We start from the raw sequence: 24,330 nt of genomic DNA, 5'->3' as shown, positions 1-24,330 counted from the left end.
TGGAAGCGTGTCCGTGCGAAGCGGAGTCCCAGCTCCGTGGGGTGTTCATTTGCCTCTGAAAGGCCGCTCCTGTGCAGGTCCCTCCAGCCTCCTGCCCACCCTCTTCCTACGACAGGGCAGACAGTTCCAAAACATCTGGGAAAGGTTCAGAACATCTGTGCTGTCCAGCTCTGGGGGTCTGTCACCACCCGGGCCTGGTCACCCGGGGTCCCCATCCTTGGCATTGAAGATCAGGATGGCAGCCCGGCCGGCGTGGCTCAGTGGTTGAGCATCGACCTATGAACCAGGAGGTCACGGTTGGATTCCCGGGCAGGGCACAGGCCCGGGTTGTGGGCTCCAATGTGGGGCAGGCAGGCGGGGGCAGGGGGGCAGTCGGGGAAGGCAGTGAGACGGTTGGGGCAATTGGGGCAAAGCTGAGCCCCAGATGTGTGGGTGTGTTGCTCTCTGGGTTCCTGTGCCCCACCCTCGGGAAATTCTCAGGGAGGCCAGGGGAGGGGAGGGGCGCCCCCCAGCTGCACCCCCTCTTTCCTTTCCTGTTTAAATCTGAGGGCTTCTTTCTCCGAAGCTGTCACTCCCCACAACCCTCTCTTTGAGTCACGTCCCTTCTCCTGGCCCAAATCCCCATATCAACCCTGGCCACTGACAGCGGTCCCCTCCCGGCCCTCGGGCCTTAGAGCCTGGTCCCCCCACCCCCCTCATGTGGGAACACGCAGGACAGACATACTGAGCCGGTGCCAGTGCGGGCAGCCGTCCTCCCCGCCATCCTCGGGCCCATGGCCCCTCCCCGTGCACCTCCGACAGGCGTGTGCGGCCCGGGTGCCGGCCCCGGTGGCTCATCCCGTGGGCTGAGGCTCTTCTCCTCGCGCCGTTTCCTCGTTCTCGGGCTGAGCGGCCTGGAGAGGTGGTGCTGGGCTGGTGTGCTGGGCCGGTCCGCCTTCCTGGCTCACACGCCGCACCTGCCGCGGGGTTTCCGGGCCGGGCCTGCTGTGGAGTGGGTTCCGAACGGCCTTGCCAGGACCGTTTCTCCACCTGCAGCGGCAAAGGGAAGAAAAGCCCCGCCAGCGTGGACTTTTCCATCACTTTCAATGGGTTTCGCTGGTCTGCGCTCGGCCCTGAGGTAGGAATTACCGGCCTCGCGCAGATGCCAGTTCGGAGCCGCAGACGAATATTGACAGCAAGTCGCAGCCACATCCCCCCCCCCCCCCCCAGGATCAGAGGCCCCGGATGCCGCCGGAGGAAACGCAACGTCTGACAAGCTCATGGGAACACGCTCCCCGCGAACAACACCCCCCCCCCCCCGCCCGGGGGAGCCGGGAAAGGTGCCCCGGGAACTCTGCAGGGACGTCCCAACGGCTCCTTTCATTTCTGATTGAAAATGTATCAGAAGAAAAGCATTCAAACCGGAAATCTCACCAAGGAAATCAGTCATCAACCCTAGCAGAATGGCTTCAGCTGCCTGTCTCCGCTGGGTTCTATCTGATGCTGAGAAGCAGGATGAAACTGGAGCATCTTCATGCCTCCAGGGGAAGAGTGTATCAGTTAGCTACTGCTGCATAACAAGCAAGTCCCCCCCAAGCACAGTAGCTTGAAACAACAGTGTTTCTTCTTGCTCATGAGTCTACACAGGTCAGCTGGGTACCTTTGCTGACCCGGGCCCTGCCTGACCCATTTCATCTGGCTCACTATGCACCTGTGGCCGCTCAGGGGGTGGGCGGGCTGGAGGCGGGCTGGACTTGATGACTGGTGTCTGCTGCACGTGGTTTTTCATCCTCCAGAACGCTGGTTTCTGAGGCAGGAAATGGAAGTGAGTGTGCCTGCTGAGGCCCACGCTTTGAGCTGGTGCACTATCACTCCCATGTGCACACACACGCACACACAGGCATGCAAACATGCTCACACATGTGTGTGGTTCTAACAGGGGCTACCTTGCCTCTGGGTCAGCACAGTTCATCAAAGTGGCCCGGCTGCAGGGCAGCACCCCTGGACACCAGCCACGCCCCTGTGGGCCCAGCTTCCCAGCTGCCGGCAACGCCAGGGCTGGAGCAGGAGCAGGTGCCACCTGCCTCCCCAGGCTGTGGGTGCAAGAAGGGCCTTCCCCCTCGCTGGTGGAAACCAGGAGGCTTCCTGTCCTGGATCCACACAGTGTGGCAGCACCTGCAGCCTGGCAGGCGCAGCCAGGGAGCAGCTGCGGGCCGGCGGCCTTGACGGAGGCGTGGTTCTGACCTTGCGCACACAGGCGCAGAAATGAGCAGCTGTGCCCCGGGGCTCTCACGGTCTCCCGGCCCAACCCATCTATTCCCGTCCCCGTGTCCAGCTCCTGGGATGGCTGTCCGCCCCGCCTCCCCTCGCTGGTGGATGAAGGGCAAGGGGACCACGGAGCCGGGGCAGGAACCCTCCTTCTGGTCTGGAAGCCCAGCGGCACCGGAGCTGCCCTCAGTGCACGAACCCTCACAGTCCACGTTGGCCTTCCGTTGGCGTTGAGACAGACTCATTATTTAATCCCGAATGTCGGGCACACCCTGGAATTCTCACGTGGCCACGTGAGCGTCTCGGGTCAGGGACCACGTGACCTTCTCGGGTCAGGGACCACGTGACTTTCTCGGGTCAGGGACCACATGACCTTCTCAGGTCAGGGACCACGTGAGCGTCTCGGGTCAGGGTCCACGTGAGCGTCTCGGGTCAGGGACCACGTGACCTTCTCGGGTCAGGGACCATGTGACCTTCTCGGGTCGGCGGCCACAGTCACTGGTCTGTGTCTGGCTCCCAGGCAGAGGTCAGGCTGGAGCGCGGGTCCGCTCTGCCCTCCCTCCTCCGCCGGGAGCTCCGGGAACGTTCCGGATAGTGCTCTGCTCTGCTTGCTTCCGCAGCCCAGGTATGAGGGCTCAGTGGTGGGGGTGATGCCGTGAGCACGAGAAATCTTTGAGGCTAAAAGTCGCTGCGACCCTGTGTCGGCCTCTCCCCAGGCGCCCTGCAATGGGGGCACCTCGTCTTCATTCAGCGGCACCTGCCGAGCCGTCGCGGGCCGTGCCCCGGTGGCGCGGGCCGTCAGGGCGGTGGACTGGGCACAGGGTGAGCTCTCCGGCCCGTGACGGAATGAGGGTGGACTGAGGGCCAGAGCGACCCTCAGAGAGGAGGGCGGGGGAGGAGATGGCGCGCTGGGTGAGGGTGGGCCGAGGTGGCACTGGGCAGTCCCAGGTGGGAGGGAGTGCGGGGCGGGCGCCTGCAGGACAGCCGGGAGCCAGGCCAGGGCGTGGCGCTGCTGATCGGTTTTATGAGCTGAGATCGGGAAGGTATCTGGGGCAGGCTTACCCTTGGGGCCATGCGTCCTGTGGCCCCCACCTCTCTCCCTCTAGAGCGGCGCTCAGCGAGGAGGGAGGACAGGAAATGCCGCCCAGTACGGCTCCGAGGGGGGTGGACAGCCAAGGCCACGTGTGAGCACGTGATCGCCAAGTTCCACCGTGTCTCCTGGCGGCCCCTGTAGCCTCAGGCCCGTCCACGGCAGCCAAACGCCAGCCCCCCTCCCCGCTTCCAGAGGACAGCGGGGCCTCTCACCTCTGCTCTGCCTCCTTCTGGCATCTTGGCCCCCACCCCCCGCCCTGCCCCAGGCTGGTCCCGAGGCCCGGTGTCGTGGAAAATGACATGCGCCCTGGCTGGTGGCTCAGTGGTTAGAGCGTCAGGCTGTGCACGGAGGGTCGCAGGTTTGAGTCCCCGTCCAGGGCATGTCCTTGGGTCTCAGGTTCGATCCCAAGCCCAGGTGGAGTGTGTGCGGGAGGCAACCAATTGATGTGTTTCTCTCTTCCCATATCCCTTCCTTCTCTCTCTAAAACCAATGGAAAAATACCCTCAGGTGAGGAATAGCCAAAAGAAGGAAAAGGACATGTGAGTATCAAGACCAAAAAATGGGGGCGGTTCTTGTTTTTTAGGGGAGCTTGAGGCCGAGTGATTTGACACCCCCTCTTCTGTGGGCTTTTCTGGGGGGCGTGATGGGGCGACCCCGGCAGACGAGTCTCCGGAGTTCACGGGAATCAGCCGGCAGGGCAGGAGCGGGACGCAGAGCGGTCAGGAGGCAGCGGGGGCTCAGGGCTCCCCCATCGGAGGGAAGAGGGGACGCAGAGGCCGTGGGGCAGCGTCCGCGAGCAGGACACTCGGGGCTGCAAAAAGGAGGGACGTTGGGGTGACTGGCGCCGCATCTGAGGTGCAGCCAGCACTCTCCCCCCTCCCCCGGCCGCGGCTTCTGGGGGGTGTCATGGACCGGGGGTCCGTGGTGATGGTGCGCCCCGCTCGCTGTCAGCTGTGGGCGCAGGCCCTGTGCCCAGGGGACGGCCGGATTCTGGAATGATCCCCGGTTTGCTCAGACCCACACGCCAAGCACTTCCCACACCAGCTCCCTCGCCGCTGCCTTTCTCGAAGGAGCTGAGGGCTGCATTTTTAGTTTTTATTCTATTTTTAAAGCCAAGCCGGGGAGTTCCTTTCCCACAGACGTGAATTCAGAGGGCATCTCGCCGTGCGGTCCCTGTTGGGGATGCGGGAAGGGGTGGCGGGTGCGGGTTTCGTGGCCCCGGGAGGGGGTTCCAGGATGGCCAGCGAGTCCTAGCCTTTGCCTTGGGCCTCAGGGACAGGGCGGTCCCGTGTGCGGGCACCGGGGCGGAGTGCAGGGCCTGTGCCCGGGGCCTCGGGCCGTGGACGCCGGCGCTCGCCCTCCTGTCTGTCCCGTCCACGCCTGCTCTGTGCCCGGCCGGCCGTCTGCTCTGCATCACGGACCAGCCAGGAGCAAAGCGAGGCCAGGCCTGCGCACGGCGCTCCCGGGGCCGCGGGTTTCTCTGGACTGTGCGGTGGCCCGGTGGGCGAGGGAGACGAGAGGGAGGCACCCCAATGGCCCTTCCAGGTGGCCGGGTTCCCGGCGCCCTCCTCCCTCTGAGCCTCCGCCTGCTGCCCTCCGTGAGCCAGCCGGCCCTGCCGCAGGAAGCGGGGTGCTGAGGGGCCAGGTGCAGGGGCAGCGGGAGCCCGGGCTGAGCGGATGCTTATTTTAGGAGCTGGTGGGCAGTGCCGCCCACGCTGGGCCCGCACGGTGGCCCTGCAGAGCCCTCCCCATGGCTGTGGCCCAGAGGCAACCCCGTGCCAGGGCCGTGGGCTGGCCGCGGTCGGAGCGTGAACGTGGAGGGTGCTGCAGACCATATAACCTTGGTCTGGGGGCACCTCCCCGGCCTCCTGCCCCTCCTGCCCCTCCTGCCCCTCCTGCTCCCCCTGCTCCCCCTGCTCCCGCTTCCCCTTCCCCTTCTCTGGGCTTTTCCAGGAGGAGGTGGGTGACCAGCTGCTCCGGGAGCCGGAGCCAATTCTGAACCGGCAGCGAGGATGCGCCGCAGGCTGCGTGCACCGGGCGGGGCCGGGCCTGGCGGGGACGGGCAGAGCGCTCTGTCGTGGTTAACGCTGCACTTGGGGAAACGTCTGCCTCTCATCCGGGGACCTGGGAGCTAGAAATACAAGCGCCCCCTCCCCACAAGTAATGTCATTAACATGGTTTTAGCCCCAGCCGGTGTGGCCCAGTGGGCAGAGGGTCGGCCTGCAGACCCGGGTTTGATTCCAGTCAAGGGCATGTACCTTGGTTGCAGGCTCCTCCCTGGCCGGGGCCCTGGTCGGGGTGCGTGCAGGAGGCAACCAATCGATGTGTTTCTCTCACATCGATGCCTCTCTCTCTCTCTCTCTCTCTCTCTCTCTCTCTCTCTCTTCCTCTTCCTAAAACATTAGTGGGAAAGCATCGTGTGCTGAGGATTAGCAAACAAAAGGCGGCTTTAAGTGGAGTCTGGGTCTTCAGTTTGGAGGCGGCGTGCAGCCTGGTGCTCTGAGACGGGCCGGGAGAGGCCTGTGCCCTCTGGTGCGGTTTCCTGGCCACCGGAGTCCCCCCGGCCCCCGAGGCACCGCCGCCACCCTCCTCCTCCTATGGGGCCGATGGCTTCTTGCTGAGGCCACCACCCCTTGGGGTCCTGGGTGTCTTTGGCAACTTCACGCGCCACCAGGTTCTCCAACGAATCCCCGCTCGTCTGCCCAGCAGAATTGTGGGGGGACCTGTTTGGAGGAAGGAGCCGCGGGCATTGTGGGGGGGGAGGGCGGCGCGGCCTGTGGTCCGGGTCCTGAGCTTGTTCTGCCTCCCGTGGGGCTCTCTCCTCTCTTGTGGGGCTGTCTCCTCTCTCGTGGGGCTGTCTCCTCTCTCGTGGGGCTGTCTCCCCTCTCTCGTGGGGCTCTCTCCTCTCCCGTGGGGCTCTCTCCTCTCCCGTGGGGCGCTCTCTCTCCTCTCCCGTGGGGCTCTCTCCTCTCCCGTGGCCCCTGTGAGATTCTTCTCCTCTCGGGGCAGGAGGGGGCCAGGCAGCGGGCAGCGAGGGTCCTTGGTCAGACGGCTGGAGGGGCGGGAGGAGGAAGCCAGACCCCGCATGTCAAGTTCGCGAGCACCCATGGCCGGCTGAGTGTCCCGAACCCCAGTGACCAGCAGCCTGCGCTTGCCGCGAGGCAGCGACCACATGAGATACTGCACTGGAGACAAACTTCATTACAGCCCGACATCCGGGTTTCAGCGCCCGGGCCGAATGCCCCGGCACAAGCACCCTCACACACTCGTGTCCGTCGGGGCCTGTGGGGAAGGAGCAGGTGTCCAGGGAGATGGAAACACGGGCTGCGTGATGTGTAGGCGGGCGGCGGCCTCTGGGACAGGCAGGCTGGCGGGGGGGGGGGGGGGCCAGGCCGGGGCTCCGCGTGGGCCCGTTCCCAGGGGCCTGGGTTTGCCTTTTGTTCTGGGTAAGGGCACGCCTGGCTGTCCCCTACCTCGCCGGGAGGTGGGGTCAGGGGTTGGTGGTGGGTTTCAGAAACCACAACACAGTCTTCTTTTTTTTTTTAATAAAAAAATACGTTTTTATTGATTTCAGAGAGGAAGGGAGAGGGAGAGAGAGCGAAACATCATTGATGGGAGGGAATCATGGATCGGCTGCCTCCTGCACGCCCCTGCCCGCCCCCCTGGGAATGGAGCCCGCACCCCAGCATGTGCCCTGACCGGGAATCGGACCAGCACCCTCTTGGTTCCTGGTCGATGCTCAACCACTGAGCCACACGGACCGGGCAGGGAGTGTCTGTCTTCATGGAGGAGGTGCTGCACGAAGGTGGGGGTGGGGGTAGCCAGCGGCCCTGCCCTTCCCCCAGACAGACACGCGTTCCCGAGGGCGCGTCCCCGCTCGGCCCGTTGTCAGCCTCGGGCCCGGCATCCTCTTCCTGCTCACGGAGGTTTCGATTTTTCCCCGAAGACTCGCTGACTGCGCTCCCGCACGCTAAGGCCTCTCTTTGTGGTGGCGGTTTCTGTGGGTTATTGATCCCGGCGGCTTGTTTGCTCAGATCCGCATCGTCTCAGATGTTCCCGGAGAAACGTCAGGCCTCCGTGGCCGCTCTCCGCCCCCCCCCCCCCCCCGCACGCACCTGCTCCGAGGCAGCGAGGCCGTGGGGTGCCGGCCTCGGCTCAGGTTCCCGCCCCAGCCGGGTCTCCCCAGCGGGGGAGGGGGGAAGGGGGAGAGGCTGGCATCCAGGCAGAGTCGCTCTGCGGAGGTAAAATCCCTGCCGCTCCCCGAGTCCTTCCTGCTGGGATCCTGGGTGGGAGCCCCTCACCTGGGCCCCGTCACCCACGGATCCATCCCTGGGGGCCCGGACCCTAGGACCTGGTGGCCGGGAGGAGGGGCCCCCTCCCAGACTCTGCCGTGGCCGTGGCCGTGGCCGTGGCCGGGGAGGTGTGGGCCGCGGGCGTGTTCCAGAAGCTGAGGGGACGCGTGTGTATGAGCTTAGCACGGCCTCGCTGGCTAATTGGAGTGAGATGTTTAGCCGTCGTGGCTGGTGCTGCCGGGGGGATGAGAGCTAATCAGATTCCCCCAACCGGCCGGCAGTGCGCGATTTCTATCCGGATGGATGCAGGCTCATCGGGCATCCTGCACGGCTCAGCTTGTCACTTCCTTGATTTTGGGGGGAGAGAGGGGGAGACCCCAGTGCCCGCGAGAGGAGACAGCCGATCCCTGATTCTCTCTCATCATTGATGTTTCTCTCTCTCCCTCTCACTTCCTCTCTGAAATCAATGAAAAAATATTTCTAAAAAAGGGTCCATAGGTCATGGGAAAGCCATCGTTTCACACGATCACAGCTGTTTGGGGTGAGAGTTGCTTTTACTAATGAGTCTGCTAACGTGTGACACACACACGCCCTGCCCCGCCCTCGGCCTCCAGGGGCCTGAGTGGCTGCCGGTTGCCTCTGGGGAGAGAGTGGCCAGCCAGGCCTCACTGCGGTCTCCACACCCCGTCCTCACACCCCATCCCCACACCCCATCCCCACACCCCATCCCCACACCCCGTCCCCACACCCCATCCCCACACCCCGTCCCCACACCCCGTCCCCACACCCCGTCCCCACACCCCGTCCCCACACCCCGTCCCCACACCCCGTCCCCACACCCCATCCCCACACCCCGTCCCCACACCCCGTCCCCACACCCCATCCCCATACCTCATCCCCACACCCCCGTCCCCACACCCCGTCCCCACACCCCATCCCCACACCCCGTCCCCACACCCCATCCCCACACCCCATCTCCACACCCCGTCCCCATACCCCATCCCCACACCCCATCTCCACACCCCGTCCCCACACCCCATCCCCACACCCCATCCCCACACCCCGTCCCCACACCCCGTCCCCACACCCCATCCCCACACCTCATCCCCACACCCCCGTCCCCACACCCCCGTCCCCACACCCCGTCCCCACACCCCGTCCCCACACCCCGTCCCCACACCCCGTCCCCACACCCCCGTCCCCACACCCCCGTCCCCACACCCCCGTCCCCACACCCCGTCCCCACACCCCGTCCCCATACCTCCGTCCCCACACCCCCGTCCCCACACCCCGTCCCCACACCCCGTCCCCACACCCCGTCCCCACACCCCATCCCCACACCCCATCCCCACACCCCATCCCCATACCTCGTCCCCACACCCCGTCCCCACACCCCATCCCCACACCCCATCCCCACACCCCATCCCCATACCTCATCCCCACACCCCGTCCCCACACCCCGTCCCCACACCCCGTCCCCACACCCCATCCCCACACCTCATCCCCACACCCCGTCCCCACACCCCGTCCCCCAGAGCACTGGGGAGCGTCGGAGTGGGCGCCACATCTGCGCGAACTCCTCTCTTTCTTTTTTAAAACGTAAGATCTATGCCCGGCCAGTGGGCTCAGGGGTTGAGCATCGACCTAGGAACCAGGAGGTCACGGTTCAATTCCCGGTCAGGGCACAGGCCCGGGTTGTGGGCTCGATCCCGTGTAGGACGTGCAGGAGGCAGCTGATCTATGGTTCTCTCTCATCATGGATGTTTCTCTCTCCCTCTCCCCCTCCCTGTCCCCCTCCCTCTCCCCCTCCCTCTCCCTCTCCCTCTCTGACATCAGTAAAATAAAAAAGTAAAAAATAAAAGTGAGGCCTGTGGGCGAGACTTCCGCAGCGACAGGAGGGGCGAGCGCCCCGCCCCCTCCCCCCTCCTGCCCCCAGGCTGCGTTGCTGATTTCCTAGAACGAGAGGCTTGCTCTGCAGGCTCGTTCTCTTGCCCTTAGTGATGTGGCGGGCGGTGGTGCGGGTGTTATTTCTTGTCCCTGGCCGCGTGGGGAGGTGACAGTGTTCGCGTTTGGGGTGCGGGTGTGGGGAAGGCGTGCGTTCTTTGGGGAGAACGTGCGAGCAGATGTTACACCCCCGTGTCTAGGAGGTGGGATTGAGGACGGTGCTGCGTGGGGTGAGGACGGACCCGAGTTATGTAAGTGTGTGTGCGTGTGTGTGTGTGTGTGTGTGGGGGGGGGGTGGCTCAGGGACGCGATGGAGCCAGGAGGCAGGGATGTCCGCCTCGGGGCCTCCAGAAAGGTGGCCGGGAGCCTGGGGCCGTGCTGCAGCCAGTGCCCCCGCAGGTGGACATCAGGGTGTCCGTCGGTGTGGCGGTGGGCGGCGTGGTGGTGGGTGGTGTGGGGCGTGGGGCGTGGGGCGTGGTGGTGGGTGGTGTGGGGCGTGGGGGAGCTCCGGCGGGAGCAGCAGCCTCCGGGCTGTGGGGAGTGTTCTCTCTGTCACTCCTCCCCCCTCTCCCTTCCTTCCTGCTCCTCATTCTCCATCTCAGTCCCGGCAGCTCCCCCCCCCCATATGTCCTTGATCCTCCTCCCCACACCATCACCGCCTGGACACCACAGGCCGCACCAGGAGGCGGCGTGTCCCAGGGCCTCCCCGGGGCCCTTACGGCCAGGGCTCGCTCTGACCCGTGGGGTCTGGGGCTCTGGGGCCTGCTTTCCTGCAGACCCGTGTGCAGAGCGGCTGTGGCACCAGCCCCTGCATCACCAGGGACAACCCGGGTCCCCTCCTGCCCTTGAGTCTCCAGAGCATGGAGGGCAGCAGCTGCCGCTCACGGGCCGGGCACAGCACGCACCGCGGGCGCGAGGCTCGGACGCCGGGGGCCTCCGCGCGGCCAGGGGTGGGCGCCAGCCCCCCCCCCCCTCGTTCTGTCCCCGTGGGTGACCTGTCCTCGGCTCCGCTCCCCGCGCCCTGTTAGGCGGTTAAATCGCTCCATTCATTTAGCGTGTGTTTCCGAGAGCTCGTTTTTATCTTGGAGGAAACCAGGCTGGCTCATGGGCACGTAATGAAATTGCATGAATATACGCTGAGCCCGGAATCTAATTTACTTCTCCTGTTCAGTGCGGGGCGGAGGCCAGTAGGAAACGTATGAATTCTTTCCCGGCTGGGGCTGAAGGCCGGGCCGGGCTCTGTCTATGCTGAGGCCGCGGTCCTGACACCATTGGAAGCTGGTTAGAGCTCACACACTGAGCGTCCCGGACAGAGATCAGGGCGGACTGCGAGGCTGACATCCCCTCTGGGGCTCCCGGTGCGCAGAGCCTGATGCCACGCGGGTTAGGCGACAGTTCCCGCAGAGGGTACCCACGCCTGCAGCACCAAGGCCGTCCCATGCCCAGGGGCTCGGCCAGGGCTGCCTGTCACTCTTCATAAGGGCACTGATCTCATCATGGGGGCCCCACCCTTATGACCTTATGACCTCATCTAACCCGAACCACCTCCCAAAGGGCTCATCTCCCAATATCGTCACATTGAGGGTCAGGGCGTCAACGGATGAATTTTGAGGGAACATGTTCAGGCCGCAGCCCCGGCCGTAAGCGGTCAGCCCTTCGGACCCGTGGCGCCGTGTCCTGGTGAAGACGTGTCCCCGGCTGAGGCGTCTCGCTTTTGAGTGTCATGTCCTCAAGCCAGGCAGCATTCTTGGTGTTTTGATGTTGCAGAATCTGGACTAAAGAGAAAAATGATTATTTTAGTCCGGCCGGCGTGGCTCAGTCGTTGAGCATCAACCCATGAACCAGGAGGTCTCGGTTCAATTCCGGGCCAGGGCACACGCCCTGGGCTCGATCCCCCGTGTGGGGTGTGCAGGAAGCGGCCTATCCATTTCTCTCTCTCATCATTGATGTTTCTCTCCCCCTCTCCCTTCCTCTCTGAAATCAATGAGAACACATTTAAAAGAATTTTTTGAACCATATTTTCTGCCATCACAAAGCCCACTTGCTTGTAAAGGGCAGTTTCCTACTTAATGCCTCCCTGCCGCGCTCCGTGCTGGTAGCGCTCCCCTCGCGGCCCCGGTCGCCCTGTCCGTGAGCGTGAGCGTGAGCGTGGGCTAAGGCAGCCGCGAGGAGGAGGCTGCAGGGGCAGACCTGCCAGTCCGTCTGAGACACCGTTGAGTGGAAAAGTCACGAGGGGAACGTCCGGAACGTACAGAGCGGTCCGCGGGGACCACGCGCTCTCCGCACAGGCCCGTCTGGGAGGCCGCGTGCCGCAGTGCGGACGGAGTTATTTCGGGCGAGTGGGATTACGGGCTATTTTAAATGTTTCTTTTTTCGATGTGTGTAGTGTCTACATTTTCTACTGTGAATGTGTTTTATTTTATAACGAGGACAAAATTATAACCACGGGTCTTGCCAAAAGCGGCTCAGTCTCCCCGACCCGGGGGGACCCCGGCCGCCCCTCCGACCCTCAGCACCTCTATGCCCACCCGGGTCCCGGGGCCACACGGAGAGCTGGTCTCCCCACCGGCACGAGACAGGAGTGACCGCAGAGAACCCGTCTGCCCCTTCCTGGCCGTTCTCTCTCCCAGCCGTGACCCTTCTCGGGCTGGGCTTGCTCAGCACCGCTGGCCGCGTGCCGTGTGCCGTGAGCCGTGAGCCGTGAGCCGTGTGCGTGACCCGCATCCCGTGTATGGGCGGGGCTGGCCGGTGGCCGCTGGCCGGAGGGAAGCGTGTCCGGGGTGCAGGTGAGTCACAGAGGACAGGATGGTTGACAAAACCCTGCCCGACACGCATCTGCAGGGCCCAGCGGGGCTCGGGAGGTAGCGCTCTCCCTGGCCAGGCTTCCAGGAGCGTCTGTTGGGGGAGGGAGGGGGAGGGTGTTTTGCTATATTTTTAGCCAAATGTGAGAAAGGGAAGGGGGTGCGGGGGATGGGGTCCGAGGTCCCCTGGGTGGGGAACAGTGGCCTGGGGGCTGGCCTTCGGGGCTGGGCCGGGGCCAGGCCTTGGAGGGGCCATCCACTTTCCGTGTGGGAGAGGCGGTCCCTCTGGCCAGCGCCCACGTGGCTGGACGCGGTGGCTATCCGGCTCCTCGCCCCCCCTCCCCCTCCCCGGGCCTCGATGAGCCCCAGCCACAGCGCCTTCTCCACGCACAGCATGCTTGTCCTTCACCGGCGCTTAAAAGTGGGGTGACTCAGGTGCCGGGGATGCTGAGGCTGGAGAGAGAGCCGGCACCGCCAGCTTCCCGCCACCCTGGGGCCTCCAGGGCCGAAGCGAAGGGCAGGCACCTGTGTGCAAACCTGGGCGCAGGGCCCCCCTCCTGCAGGGGCAACGCCCTGAAGGCCTGGGGGGCAGAGCACGCATCAGAATGCCCCCCCACATACAGTGCCACTCTGCACCACTAACCCCCACGCTGCTTGGAATCCGCTGCTCCTCGGGCTCCCAGGGCCGTCCTTTGTGACCCCCAGCTCCGTGCCCACCCCGCCAGGGGGCACACACCCGCCAGAGCGCCAGGCTGCTCTGTGATGATTGAGCTGGGCTTTATCGCCGTCCCCCCAGCTCCGCCATGGGCACCCCGAGGCCGGACATAGTCTCATTTGCCCCCGAGGCCCGGGCTGTGCAGGCTGGAGTGAGGGGTGAACCCTGGGAGAGACCACCCCCCGTTGCCCGCTCTGGGCGGCTCGCGGTGGGTCCCTGACAGCCTCAGTTCTCCCCGAGTGAGGTTTTGCCCCGACACCGTTCTGGCCCCTGGGCCCCATCTGGACTCTGGGATTGGCCTCGTTGGGCTTCCTGTCCCGAGTCACACCGGGCGCTGACCCCACTCCGTGGCACGTTCCCTTCCCGAAAACACAGGGTTAAATGGAGGTTACAGTGCGGCCGCCCAGGGGACACGTGGGGCCTAGGGCAGTGATGGCGAACCTATGACACGCGTGTCAGAGGTGACACATGAACTCATTTTTTTGGTTGACTTTTCTTTGTTAAGTGGCATTTAAATATATAAAATAAATATCAAAAATATAAGTCTTTGTTTTACTATGGTTGTAAATATCAGAAAATTTCTCTATGTGACACGGCACCAGAGTTAAGTTAGGGTTTTTCAAAATGCGGACACGCCGAGCTCGAAAGGTTCGCCATCCCTGTCCTAGGGACACGTGTGTACAGACAGGCGGCGGGCGTGTGATGGCAGCAGCGTCCTCGGGGCGTGAAGTGGGGTCTTAGAGGGAACCGTTGGGGGTTGACACTGAGCAGTGTTTTCGCCTCCACCTGCTCACTTCGCCCCCCCGCCCCCCCCGCCTCGTCCCCCGGGGCAGCCACTCAGCTCCCGCCTTCTTTCCGCAGGTGTGTTTCCAGCGCCTTCCCTGAGGCCCTGAATCGGGAGTGAGGGCACCGTGGGCGTTAAAAATAGATGCTGCCCCAGTTCTGCCACACCTGTGAGGCCGCAGGTGGGCAGGGGAGGCGCTGGGAGAGCCCTGTGGGCGGGGCTGCGGGGCCGCCTGGCTGCAGTGGGGACAGAGCCTGGGGTGGGGGGGGGTGAGAGGGCGTTGGGCAGGCTCGGCTGGTCTGCAGCCTCTGGGGAGGTTCCGTCCGTCCACCCCTCCGGCTCCTGCTGGCTGCAGCCCCAGCCTCACCTGGCCCCTCCCTGCGTGCCCCCTCCTCTTGTAAGGGCCCATAATATGGGGCCAGGGCCCAGCCTACGCCAGCATCACCTCATCTTAACCTACATCTTTTTAAAAAAATATTCTTTATTGATTTTTAAGAGGAAGAGAGAGAGGGAGAGAGTTAGAAACATCCCTGATGAGAGAGAATCATGGATCAGCTGCCTCCTGCACGCCCCGCGCTGGGGATGGAGCCCGCAACCCGGGCCTGTGCCCTGACCGGGAATCGAACCCGGACCTCCTGGTTCCTAGGTGGACGCTCACCCACTGAGCCTCGCCGGCCGGCCTTCAGCTACACCGTAATCACATCTGCAAATTCCCTGTTCCCACTAAGGCACCAGAGGTTAGGCCCTCATTTATTGTTCTGGGGGCAGGGGGGTCGGGGGGGCGCACACAATTGAACCCTGCAAATCCCGAGCAAGCAGAGGGGGCGGGATTCTGAGTGCTGCTCTGCTGGGACCCGGCCACGCCCTCCCCCCTCGGCCAGCCCTCCCCCTGCTGGTCCCAGTGAGGGGCCACCTGCCTGCACCCCCCCCCCCATTTGGTCCGGGGTGCGCTTCTATTGTGGCTGCCGGCGCTCCAGGACCAACTGGGTCAGAAATAGTTGGCTCATCTGCTGTGCGCACGGCACCCCGTGCAGGTTCCTCAGGGGAAGGGGGGAGTGTGGGAGCAGATGGAGGGGCCCCCGGTTTGCAGACGGCGCCATGTGCACAGCTCAGAGCCTCCTTGGAGGATGGGGTAGGCACGCACACGTGGGCCTGTGGGGAAGCAGGTGCCCCCGTCAGCCACAGACGTGCGAGACCCAGCTGGGTCGGGGCTGGGAGGGAACGCACGGGGCCACCAGGCGCACGGACGGGCCGCCCGCCCTCCGCTTCTCGTACCGCAGGGGGGGGGATCGTCGGGCCCGCGGGCCGTAGGAGGCCCGAGAAATCCCTCGGTCTGGCCCTGCCCGGGCATCGGGCGGGGCGATGAAGTGTGTGGCCGCCTGTGGCAGGCGCACGTTTAGGCCGGGAATTTTGTGAGGCCTGGGGGTGCGCAGTCTGCAGAGTGCAGAGCCCGGGCGGCCCCGAGCGCAGTGGTAATGAGAGACGCTCAGGCTGGGGAGGGCGAGTGCGGGAGGACGGTCGCCGGGAGGCGGAGGCAGGCCGGGCGGCAGCTCCGGCGGCTCCGAGAGCAAGTGGGGCAGGTGAGGCGGTCGCCACCGGTTCTGCTGGAGACCAAGGGAGCGTTGGCTCCAGAGTCCTTCCCTGGTGCGTCCCCTCATGGGTGACGCCAACGTGGGTCTGATCTCTCTGCGCCGTGGATCCAGAGCCGAACCCCGGGCCTCTCTGGGGGAGGTGGGGTGTGTGCATGTGTGTGCATGAATGTTTGTGCATGTGCACATGTATTCACACGCACACACGTGTACATGAGCGTATGCACACGTGTGCGCCTCGCTCTGAGGGATATGAAGGCCCAGGGACACGGGCTGTCTCCACGCCTCCTTCCGGCTGGACCCCGCCCGGAGGAAGCTGGTCCGTCCCCGGGGCCACGCGCACTTGTCAGCCACCCCCTCGGCCTGGCCTCCTTCCTCCCAGACGGCGTCTCCTCCGCATTTCCCAGCGGCCGAGAGCGGCGGTCAGGCGGCCGGTGCGCTGGCGGGTGATGGATCGCATTCGTCGCCTGCCCGGTGATTAATTCCCGTCACCGTCCCAGCGGCGAGCGCGGCGAGGAGGGAGAGGGAAGCCACGCACTCCTCTGTGCTGGGAGCAGGCGGGAATTAGATTTAATTTCTGTTTAATTGTTTCCATAGCTCAGCCCTGCCGACGTCCGGGTAATTTATTTTGCAGTCCAGGGAGGGGAGGGTCTGGCCTTGGACGCGGTTTAATTACACCTGATCGTCTTATCTCCTTGTAATTACGGCGCTCGCAGCCGCTCCGCGCCTCCCGCCGGCACCGGGCGGATCCCTGGCCGACTGACCGACCAACCAGCCACTGCTCACGGGCTGGAGCGGCCGCAAGCCTGGTGTCCAGTCAGGGCCGCCGAGGGCTTCCTGGAGCCGCTGGTGGGAGCCGGGCAGGAACGAGGGGGGTGTCTTTAGAAGGGGACGCTCCCTGACGTTGCCGGAGACGCTGACACGATGGTGAAACCCCCACGTGGGCCCGCGGGCGTTCCCGGCCCTGCCTCTCAGGGCGGCAAGGCCGTGGTGGCCGGCGGCAGGCTTTCCGCTGCCCCCTGCCCAGGTGGCCCAGGGCTGTGCCCGCAGGTCTTCGGCGCTGAGTCCTGGCAGCAGCAGGCGCTCTCCCGCACGCCCCTCCGCGCCCCCAGGCCCAGCGTGCCTGCGGCCTGTTTACATTTATCCTGGTCAAACGCACGCGGCGTAAATGTACTGTGTAGGCCGTGCTTACGGGCCCAGGGCAGCGGCATTACCCGCATCCACGCCACCCGTCCGTCTCCAACCTGACATCCGTCCCCTGAATCACTCCCAGCCCCCCACCCCCCCACCCCACGGCTCCGTGGGTCTGACTGCTCCGGGGACCGCCTGTGAGTGGGATCGCCCAGCATGGTCCTTCGTGTCTGGACATGATGGCTTTGGCGAGGGACAAGCGTGTGGGGCAGGAGCCTCTCATTCGGACCCAGGCCTGGCCCCAGGAGAGGCGCCATCAATGCCGTGGGCAGGACACGGGTGGGGAGGGTCCTGCTCGCAGTGACACTGTAGCAGCAACTGACCAGGAGGAAGACGGGCAGGGCGTGGCGTCCGGGCCACCTACCCAGGCTCCAAGCGCGCAGGGGCCTGGCGGGAGGCAGGCAGAGAGGGGCCCCCAGGGGACAGGCAGGTTTCGGGGTGCAGTTCAGCACGAGATGGCCACGCCCCCCAGGAATGAGTCCTATTACATGCCCGCCGCAGGGAGTGTCCCCCACGGCGGGGCCACGCCGTCACGCCTCCCGCTCGGCGTCCTCTGTCCCACCTGTCCCCCCCCCTCCCCCCCCCCCCCGCGCACGGCCAGGGAGGCCTCAGAGCAGCCCGCGGCCTTGCGCCTGGGCGGCAGGACGGACGGACGGACAAGGCACAGGTCAGCGGCCTGGCTCTGTGGGCCCAGGAGGGAGCTTTGGGGACCCCAGGGTAGGGGCCGCGCTGAGGCCTGCGTCTCGGTTCAACGCCTTCCCTTCCTGCTGGGCCCTAACCCCGTGCGGACGGAGCGTGTCAGGCGATGGGGTTCTCTTCGTTTGCTGTATGGGACGTCGGTCAAGCGGGGGTGCTGGCTGACGCCGCGGCAGCTGACCCTCCCCTGGCGGGAGCTCACTGCTGTCCGGGACGCTCTGGCTGTGGCACGGAGCCTGGGCCCAGGGCTGGTCCGGGGGTGGAGATGGGGTGGGGGAGACCTCGGCTGAGGTGCTGGAGAGAGCGTCTCAGCTGGAGCCAGGCTCTGGAAGGAGGAGGGTGACATGGGCCTGGCCGACTCCGAGCTCCTGGAGTAGGTGTGTGAGCCGGGGCGGTTCTAGAACCTTCCTCGTGGGTCGGTGTGGGGCTCAGTGAGGTGCCAGGTGCACACTGGTGAGTGTGGTGCCCCGCACGCGTGCATGGTCGCCTGGGCCGTGGCCGAGTGTGTGAGTGTGTCTGCACTCTCCACGCACACACAGCAGAAGGGTCCGGGGTCACCCGGGTCTCGGGGCCGGGCCGGGTCACAGAGCCCTGCGTCCATGTCCGAGCCCACACCGCCCTCTGCTCACCTTTGTGACTTCCGTCGAGGAGAGAGGGAAGGACGGGATGTGGGGGCGTCGCTGGAGGCCACAGGGCGTGTAAGGGGCTGCGCTGTGGCTGCGAGGCCTGCCCGGCCGCCCTGCGGTGCCCTTCGCTGTGGGCGGGGCCCGTGGGAACTGGGGCGTGGCCATCGGCCGGGTGCGATGGTGATGGGCTTCCAGCCGGTGTTACCTCACTTCACCTCCGCTGCCCGCCCTTCCTGCGCCATCCCCTCCCACGAGGGCAGAGCCGTGCCCTGTGGGCACCCTGTGCGGCCTCGTCCTCACAGCCCTCGTCACGTGCCGGGTTCCCGTGACCACAGACCGAGAGCCTCTTAGGCAGGACTTTGTCCCTAAACCGTCTGCTTCCCAGCACCCAACACGGGGGTTTCATACCTGGATGAACGGGCGTGTCACGCTGCGTGTCAGCCTATGACAGGAACACAGTGCCATTCCGTCTGCGCGGACGCCAGAACATCCGTGTGCCTGCAGCGACTCCCCCCCTCTCCGCCCCCGCCTGGGGGTTCTGCCCCACCATCCTCAGGAGGGTGCCCCAGCCCCAGGCTCCCCGGCGCCCTCTGCTGCCTGGGCAGGTGTCCTGCGGACCTGGCACCCTCGCTGGATGGCGACAGTCCGGCCGAGGCCTCTGCCCGGGAGCGGCCCTGGGCATCGTCGGGAAGGGGAGGGAAGGGCTGTGTCTCTTGGCTCCCGATGCCCGTGGCCCACGTGGATGTGGCCTTGCCCTGCCTCCCCCTCTGGTTGGGGAGCCGCTGCCCGGGGTGCACGGTGGCTGGGGAGGTGGAGCGAGGCCTGCTCCCCCCCCCCGCACCCCCCACACCCCTCTGCCAGGCCAGCAAGAGGAAAAAGCCCGAGACAGTGCCACAGCGATGCCCCCGCTCTCCTCCCGCCATTAATCACCGCTCCCGGGCGCCGGCTGTGTCTGAGAGGCACGGGTCTGAGGAGAGCGCGGCGCGCCAGCCTCTGCGGTTAATCTGCTCCCGCGTGACAGGCGCCCGCGGCCGTTAATCACTCGCTGTAATTACAGCCCCGGCTCGGTGACTGTTAATGGATGCGCGGCGGAGGGGCTGAGCGCACGTGTCCTTCCCCCGTGGCCCCGGACGCCAAGGTCGTGGGACCTGGCAGGCCCAGTGGCGCATAGAAATCAGCATGTCGTCCGCGGGCGGGTGGCCGGCTGCCAGCCGTGGCTGGGCCTCGCTCTCGCTCACGTGGCCTGCACACTGGCCAGACCCGGGCGTGGTGCCCTGTGGGCCACCCCGCTGGCCAGGGGTCCCTGGGTCAGAGCTGAGTCCCCTGGGGGCCACGAGGACCACCGGGCCTGCCTGGAGCACGCCCACGGGCCTCCTGCCAGCCAGGGTGGGGGGGCGGGCAGGCGTGGCGGCTTTCCGTGAACCTCCATCCCCACCTGGCAGGTCTGGGGCTCCGTCCTCAGCTGGGACGTGGCTGGCTCTGCCCCCGGGAGCATGAGGCCCCTCCGCCGCCATCGGGGGCCGGCAGGGGGGTGTGGGCGCCCCTTCCGTGTGCTCCTGGTGCGAGGTTGGCTTTTCTCCGATTGTAAAGTCACATGTGCTCATTGGAAACTTCTAGCAAATGCCTCCTTCTCTGGGCTTTCGGCCCAACGGGAGGGTCAGAGGGCTTTTGTGGATGATCTCGTGCCGTGCCACCTGCTCAGCTGGGGAAACGGAGGCACGAGAGGGCTGGAGAGGCAGCTCCGTGGCAGCACAGGCCGCACCTGGCTCCTGCCGACGGCGTGGGGGTGAGGCCCGCCAGGCTCCAGGGGCCCATCCCAGATGCCGCTCTGCCGCGGGGACCGGTGGTGTGAAGGGGGTTGGGGCCCGGAGCCGGGGTGCGATGACAGAAGCATCGCGACACCCGAAGTGTCCCTCCGTTGAGGCCGCTGGCGCCTCCCGAGTGGGCGGGGCTTCCTTACTGTCTCCGGCGGCAGCGGGCGGCCCAACGGCCAGGAGTTGTCCCTGGCTCAGCCCTGCCCCGCGGGCTCCCGGGATGGCGTGCGGGTGGGAACGTCTGCAGACGTTTGCTCCTCCACACGCAGGGCCTGGGCGGGTCTCAGCTCCCGCTGGGCAGCGGGCGGGGGCAGCGGGGGAAGGCCAGGCACGTCCCCCCTCCCCGCCTGGCCCGTTTCTCCTCTGGACCCGACGTTTCCTCCCGCCGAGGCTTGCTGACTGGCGACGTGATCCCTGCCCCCAGCTTCCCGACCTGGGACAGACAGGACGGGGTGAGGCCGGGTCCCGCTCAGCGGCCTGTCCTTGCTGCCCTGACTCGGCCTCACCCCGCCGGGGCCCAGGCTGCGTGTTGCTGGCCGAGAGGCTCTGTGGCCGGGCCGAGCTGCTGGAACGGGGGGCCGCCAGCGGGCTCCCTCCTGGAGAGTTGACAGCACTTGGAAGCCAAGATGGGCCAGGACGCGGAGGTCACCCGGGCCAGCTTCCTGCCCAGCGGGCACCTGCTCCCCAGCTCCCCCGACAGATGGCTGCACAGCGCTCCTCGCCCGCCCTGTGATTGGTGGCTTGGTGATCCGGGAGCCCGGGGGCAAGGAGAGCCCTGGACCCGTTCCCTGTCCTCCGCAGGGTCTGGCAACCACTCCCACACCCTCCTTCTCCCCCCCCCCCTCCTCCTCCTCCTCCTCCTCCTCCTCGCTCCATGCGGCTCCGTGGAGGCAGCCACGGCACAGACGTCGGGCAGGGTCTGCAGGAACCGAGCCTCGGTGCCCTTATGCCTCACCCGGTTTCCCTGTCCTGCCTCCAGGTCCTCTTACAGGTTCCAACCCGTGGCTGCTGGTGACCGGAGCCCAGCAGGGGCCTCCTGTGCCGGACGGCGGTCCGTGTCCACACCCAGAGACAGGGCAGGAGGCGGGGGAGGAGAGGGAGGCGGGCTGCGCTGGCCCTTGCTTGCCCGTCCGCCCTCGTCTGCCCGTCTGCACCAGCTCCTGCACCTGCAGCCTCTAGGGGGCCGGTCCAGGGCCGGGCCTCGTCCCTGCTGGAGGGGGGCAGCCTCTGGTTATCTGCTGGGCGGTTGAGGGGGCAATGTGCGCCAGGGGGCAGGTGTGCCGCCCCTGCACCGCTCTGTGTGCCCACCTGTCCACACCGCAACCCCGTGGGCCCTGTGCCCGTCCCTGCCTGGTGCCACAGAGGGCCCGGCGTGGACTCCGTCCCTGTGCCAGGTGTGCAGGGGCCAGCGCGGGGGTCAGGGGTGAGGACGCTTTCCGTGTCATCTCCGGGCACGAGAGCTGACGAGCGGCGATGCGGACGGAGGCCTTGGGGGCACCGTGGCTGTGGCCTTCCTGCCCCTGGGACGGGTCTCCCAGCCCCGAGCGTGGGCGCCTCGGCGTCATGGCCCGATTGCTGCTTCTTCGCAGACGTGGATGGGGCTGCTGTCGCCGACCCCGCTGTGGGCACGCCCGGGAGCCGTGGGGACGAGATCTCTTTGACTTGAGATCTGTGGTCCGTCCGGGCGACAGTTTCTCTGTCATTGAAACATCCAGTTGTTTCCGCACGGAGCTGTCGAGGTCTTAGGAGTTCCGACGGCGTGGGCCCCGAGTCACCCCCGAACTGAGATAGGAGCTTTCGTGTTTCTCCAGCGGTTCCTCGATCGGGGGTGGGGGGACTGAGGCCCCTGGCGGGGTGATGCCATGAGGGCAGGTGACCCCGGGCTCAGGAGTCCGAGGCGGGAGAGGGCTGGGCAAGGTCATCGGCTCCTCCCCCTGCCTCCATGGAGGTCACACGCAAGTCACCAGGAAGGTGCCCACGCACCTCCATGCGGCGATGCTGTCCCCAAGGGCTCCCAGATGGGGGGCGGGGGGAGACGGCGCAGACAGGCATCAGGCTGATGCTCTGTGAGCCCCTGAGGCCGCACACAGAGGCCAGAGGTTGGCATCCCTGTGCCCAGGTCACCAGGACTGCAAGCTCTGGGGCCTCCTCCATCACTTCAGGGGTGAGGGCCCCCCAATAACTCGGGGCCTGGGGGCTCCCAGGAGGACTGTGCCTGGGCGTGGCACTGGAAGGAGGGGATCCCGGAGAAGGGCCCGGGCTGGGCGTATTGGGCGTGGTCTGGCCGAGGGCGTGGCAGGACCCGGGGGTGAGGGGGTGGGGGGGTTGGGGAGGGCATTGGGGACCACAGGGCCGGCTTCGCAGGGTTTGCTTCATGTCAAACAGACCTCTGCTCCCAAGGCGCTCAGCTCAGCGTTTTCTTTCTCTTCTCCTTCAGGTGGGAGGCAGCGGCCTTCTCTGAGCTCCTGAGCCTCTTCCTGCCGACACCTGTCCCTATCCACCCTCCACCGCCACCGCCACTGCCACTGTCCACCCCCAGGCAGTTCCGGAGGGACCCGTGGGGCCTCCCAGGGCCCGGAGAACAGAGCGCACCTGCCCCGCCAGGTAAGGCTGCGGCCGCCACGCCTGTGCTGAGCTGCCGTTCGTGATGGACACAGTTCACGGGCCATTCTCTTCGCCCCGGGACCGCAGGGCGTTCGGCTGCGTCAGGGCGCAGACCGTGGGCCGTGGCTCCGGGGGATCGGCAGGTCCCCGGGGATGTGTCGGGGGGACTTGTGAGGAGTGGCTGCTCCCTGTGCCCCGAAATCCGCCAGCCCGGCCGCGGAGCTCAGCGGGCGGAGGGGGCCAGGGTGTGGTGCCCACTGACTGGCGTTGGCACAAATGGCCAGAGGCCAGGGCGGGCCTGACCGTGCCCTGCTCGTGGGCCCGGTGACGCCTTCGTCGGCTCAGCGGGTCGGTGCTCGCCCGTGCCACCTCGCGTGGGGCTGCCCTCCCCTCCGGCAGCGACAGTGGCGCTGGTGGCAGACCCAGCCCCTCCACGCCTCCAGCCCCTTGTGCTTCTGACCCCCTGGCTGTGAAGTGGAGGGTGCCCACGCCCCTCGTTTTCGATCATTTCTAGAAAGACCCGTGGAACCCCCGGGAGCTCCGCCCAGGGCTCTGGTTTCACTACAAAGGGGACGAAGGGCAGGCCTGGGAGGCCCGCGCAGAGCCGCTCCCGTGGTCGGCACAGGTCACCGTCCCCCACGTGGCGTGGCGGGCAGGTGGAGGGCATCCTAGCTGTGCCCGGGGCACCCGCGGTGGTCACCCGCACCCCAACATCCAAACCCGCCTGTCTGCCCTGGGACGGACCCACGCGTGGCGCCGTGCGACTTCCCGTCAGTCACCTGGAGTGATCCACCTCCCGCGCTGTCCATTGTGCCGCCTGGTCGGCATCCAGGCGCTCCCGATGGTGGTGGCGATGGCGATGGCGATGGTGGAGGGGGCGGAGAGCGGGGCTTTATGTGGTTACGCGGAGCCAAGGGGATGTCCCCGCACTCGGGCGGATGAATTCCTGCCCCTCGGGGAGCCCGGCAGGACAGGTGCCCTACCTGAGCGATGCCACGGCTCCTCCCTCCCTCGGGGCCCCGCCTGCTGCCCCCACCGAGACTGGAGCTTGGCGACCTGGTCCTTCTAGAAACACCCGGCTCCTGCCCCTGGCTACATGCATTTGGAGAAGATTCAGGAAGAGTGCTGAGGCCAGCTTCAGCTGCACCCCCCTGTCCCCCCCCCCCCCGCCCATTTCTATAAGTTCGAGGTGGCCTGGACCGGCTCCTCATGGGTCTCCACGCCCCTGGCCCTCCACGCCCCCAGCCCTCCACGCCGCCTCCGGACGCCCCTGGCTGCCCACACGGACGGGACGGCCCGGACCTCGCTGGCACTGGTGACCTTTCGTGCCGTCTGCGTTTGGCGTCTTCCCGTCCCGTCCTGGTGCTGTGTGGGTGGGTGGGAGGTAAAGCTTCTCGTTGGCGTTGGTGGGACATTTTCTTAGAAACAGGAGGCGGCCAGTGCTCTTCCTTGGTGACTCCCGGGCGCCGAGGCCCAGTGACAGGGCTCCCAGCGCGTCCCGTCCCCGTCCCCATCCCTGTCCCTGTCCCCGCCTGGCGCTGCCCAATTAGAGCCTGTTAGTCACCAGGTGTTGGAGCATTAGGAGCAATTAAGGTGAGAGGAGTTTGTAGAGCGCTGGAAGCGCTGGCTGCTCCCCAGATGGGAGGGGTGAGGAGAGGCCGCACCCACAGGGTCTCATCAGAGCCGCGGTGGGAGGGACCTGTGGGCGGGGCCCCTGGGGGGGTGTCAGGAGCTGCCACATGGGACCACTGATGTGGGGCAGGGGCCCTAAAACAATAGAGACTTATTCTCTCCTGATGCTGGAGGTGGGGAGCCCAGAACCCGGGCCCACTCTCTCTGGGAACCGGGGGGTGGGGGGGTGGGGGGGGTCACCTGCATCGCTGCCACCCCCTGGCGGGTAGGGGTGTCCATGCAGTCTGCCTCCCTCATCGTGG

At 66.2% G+C, this 24,330-nt stretch overlaps 1 protein-coding gene across 11 annotated transcripts in view; it reads left to right on the top strand.

Moving 5' to 3' along the window:
* Positions 1-24,330, top strand: part of RBFOX3 (RNA binding fox-1 homolog 3) — a 145,477-nt gene that overhangs the window by 13,648 nt on the left and 107,499 nt on the right. For 7 of the 11 annotated variants that reach the window (XM_081110364.1, XM_081110366.1, XM_081110372.1 and 4 more), the window contains exon 2: positions 22,230-22,396. The gene's annotated coding sequence lies outside the window, so the exon portion shown is untranslated. Of the gene's footprint in view, positions 1-9,710; positions 9,828-9,872; positions 9,976-11,976; positions 12,363-22,229; positions 22,397-24,330 lie in introns of those variants that run through there. The other 4 variants (XM_081110371.1, XM_081110368.1, XM_081110361.1 and 1 more) reach the window with 4 other exon arrangements.

The sequence above is a fragment of the Myotis nattereri genome (assembly GCF_964212035.1).
Source record: "Myotis nattereri genome assembly, chromosome: 16".
NCBI classification, from domain to species: Eukaryota; Metazoa; Chordata; class Mammalia; order Chiroptera; family Vespertilionidae; genus Myotis; species Myotis nattereri.
Note: the sequence above shows the minus strand (reverse complement) of the source record. Positions and strands in the feature narration are given on the sequence as shown.